Below are 3,428 nucleotides of genomic sequence, written 5' to 3'. Positions count from 1 at the left end.
GCACTTTTATGAATTCATCAGTTTTCCATTAGAGTTCTGAAAATGCTTATTCATTCAGTTCAGCAGTATAGTCAGTTACCAGAAACCTGTACTTGTCAGAGTCTTTTCCATGAATTCCTTGAAGATGAAACCCTTTTATAGGAACATTTTTGCAAAAGCATCAGAGTACACCCAGAACTGTCTGTAAATGATACAAGACTTTAAAATGACCATGTTAAAGATCTGATGAAAGTTCATAATAATGCAATTGACAAGGAAATTTAGTTATTTCTGAGATATACATTTTAAAGTAATAATTAGAATTATGACTTATAACATTATACTAGAACATATAAGATTTTTAGAAATTTCATGTAATGTCTGAAACATTTATATTAACATATTTCCATACAAATAACCCAAAGAAAGTTTAGTATTAGTTTTTTGTTTGTTTGTTTTTTTATACTGCAGGTTCTTACTAGTCATAAATTTTATACACATCAGTGTATACATGTCAATCCCAATCACCCAATTCATCACACCACCATCCCCTGATATGATTATATAAATGCACTAATGTAAATTATATACAAATAAAAAAGAAATCATGCTATATTCCAGTAGGTAATGACGTGGCAAACCGTTCACAACAGGTTAAGTGAAAAACACTGCTCACAAACCAACACGAAGAAAATGGATAGCACCTGGAAAATGACTAGGGGGGAAGGGTCAGACACCAAAATGTTAGCACTGCTTGTTTGTGGGAGCAGGTAGCATGGGAGGTTTTGATTTCCTCCTTTGTGCCTATGTTTCCACAAGGAACACATCTGTCATCAGGAAAAAAGTAGTGTTTTTTTTTTTTTTGTGGTATGCGGGCCTCCCTCTGCTGTGGCCTCTCCCATCGCGGAGCACAGGCTCCGGACGCGCAGGCCCAGCGGCCATGGCTCACGGGCCCAGCCGCTCCGCGGCATGTGGGATCCTCCCAGACCGGGGCGCGAACCTGGTTCCCTGCATCGGCAGGTGGACGCGCAACCACTGCGCCACCAGGGACGCCCCTATTTCTTTAATATTGAGCTGCATGAGCTGTTTATATATTTTGGAGATTAATCCTTTGTCCATTGATTCGTTTGCAAATATTTTCTCCCATTCTGAGGGTTGTCTTTTCATCTTGTTTATGGTTTCCTTTGCTGTGCAAAAGCTCTGAGGTTTCATTAGGTTGCATTTGTTTATTTTTGTTTTTATTTCCATTACTCTAGGAGGTGGATCAAAAAAGATCTTTCTGTGATTTATGTCAAAGAGTGTTCTTCCTATGTTTTCCTCTAAGAGTTTTATAGTGTCTGGTCTTACATTCAGGTCTCTAATCCATTTTCAGTTAATTTCTGTGTATGGTGTAAGATAATATCAATAGTCTAGTTTCATTCTTTTGCTTGTGGCTGTCTAGTTTTCCTAGCACTATTTATTAAAGAGACTGTCCCTTCCCCATTGTATTACCTTCTTTCATAAATTAATTGACCATATGTGTGTGTGTTTGTTTCTGGGATCTCTATTTTTTTAATTGATACATGTGTCTGTTTTTATGCCAAAATCATACTGAGTTTGAAATCAGGGAGTACAATGCCTTCAGCTTTGTTCTTCTTTCTTAAGACTGCTTTGGCTATTTGGGGTCTTTTGTGGTTCCATACAAATTTTAGGATTCTTTGTTCTATTTCTGTAAAATGTGCCATCAGGATTTTGATGGGGATTGCATTGAATCTGTAGATTGCTTTGAGTAATATGGGCATTTTAACAATATTAATTGTTCCAAACAATGAGCATGAAACATCTTTCCATTCATTTGTGTTTTCTTCAATTTCTTTCATCAGTGTCTTATAGTTTTCAGTGTGTAGGTCTTTTACCTCCTTGGTTAATTTTATTTGTAGGTATTTTATTCTTTTTGATACAATTGTAAATTGGATTGTTTTCTTAATTTCTTTTTTGATAGTTCATTGTTAGTGTGTAGAAATACAACAGATTTTTGTATATTTATTTTGTACTCTGCAACTTTCCTGAATTTATTAGTTCTTACAGTTTTGGGGGGGGAGTTATCACACTTTATATATTGTCCACAAATATTGCCATTTATTTCTGTGTCTTGCCTAATTGCCCTGGCTAAGACTTCCAATACTATGTGGAATAAAAGTGACAAGAGTGGACATCCTTGTCTTATTCCTGATCTTAGAGGAAAAGCTTTCAGCTTTTCACCATTGAGTATGATGTTAGCTGTGGCCTTATCATATACGGCCTTTACCATGTTGAGGTGTGTTTCCATCTCTACCCACTTTATTGAGAGTTTTTGTCATAAATGGATGCTGAATTTTGTCAAATGCTTTTTCTGCAACTATCGATATACTCATATGATTTTTATCCTTTGTTAATGTGGTATATCATGTTAATTGAATTGTGGATGGTGAACCATCCTTGCATTCCTGGACTAAATCCCACTTGATCATGGTGTATGATCCTTTTAATGTATTGTTGGATTTGGTTTGCTAGGATTTCTGCATCTATGTTCATCAGTGATATTGGCCTGAAATTTTCTTTTTTTGTGGTATTCTTGTCTGGTTTTGGTATCAAGGTCATTCTCGCCTTGTAAAATGAGTTTGGAAGAATTCCTTCCTCTTCAGTTTTCTGGAATAGTTTGAGAAGGATAGTCATTAAATCTTATTTGGTAGAGTTCACCAAAGAAGCCATGACCCTGGACTTTTGTTTGGGGTGAGGGTCAGTTTTTGACTACTGATTCAATCTCATTATTAGTAATCTGTCAATGAAGAGTTTGAGAAGGATGGGTGTCAGCTCTTCTCTAAATGTTTGATAGAATTCACCTGTGAAGCCATCTGGTCCTGGACTTTTGTTTGTTGGAAGTTTGTTTTGTTTTTTTTTTTTTTTTTTTTTTTTGCGGTACGCGGGCCTCTCACTGTTGTGGCCTCTTCCCCTTGCAGAGCACAGGCTCCGGACGCGCAGGCTCAGCAGCCATGGCTCATGGGCCTAGCCGCTCTGCGGCATGTGGGATCTTCCCAGACCGGGGCACAAACCCGTATCCCCTGCGTCGGCAAGGGCCTAGCCGCTCTGCGGCATGTGGGATCTTCCCAGACCGGGGCACAAACCCGTATCCCCTGCGTCGGCAAGTGGACTCTCAACCACTGCGCCACCAGGGAAGCCCTGTTGGAAGATTTTTAATCACAGTTTCAATTTCATTACTTATGATTGGTCTGTTCATATTTTCTATTTCTTCCTGGTTCAGTCTTGAAAGTTTATACCTTTCTAAGAATTTGTCTATTTCTTCCAGGTTGTCCATTTTATTGGCATAGAGTTGCTTGTAGTAGTCTCTTAGGATGCTTTGTATTTCTGCGGTGTCTGTTGTAATTTCTCCTTTTTCATTTCTAATTTTATTGATTTGAGTCCTCTCCCTC

The sequence above is a fragment of the Physeter macrocephalus genome, chromosome 3 (assembly GCF_002837175.3).
Source record: "Physeter macrocephalus isolate SW-GA chromosome 3, ASM283717v5, whole genome shotgun sequence".
Classification (NCBI taxonomy): Eukaryota; Metazoa; Chordata; class Mammalia; order Artiodactyla; family Physeteridae; genus Physeter; species Physeter macrocephalus.
This window is presented reverse-complemented; position numbering follows the sequence as displayed.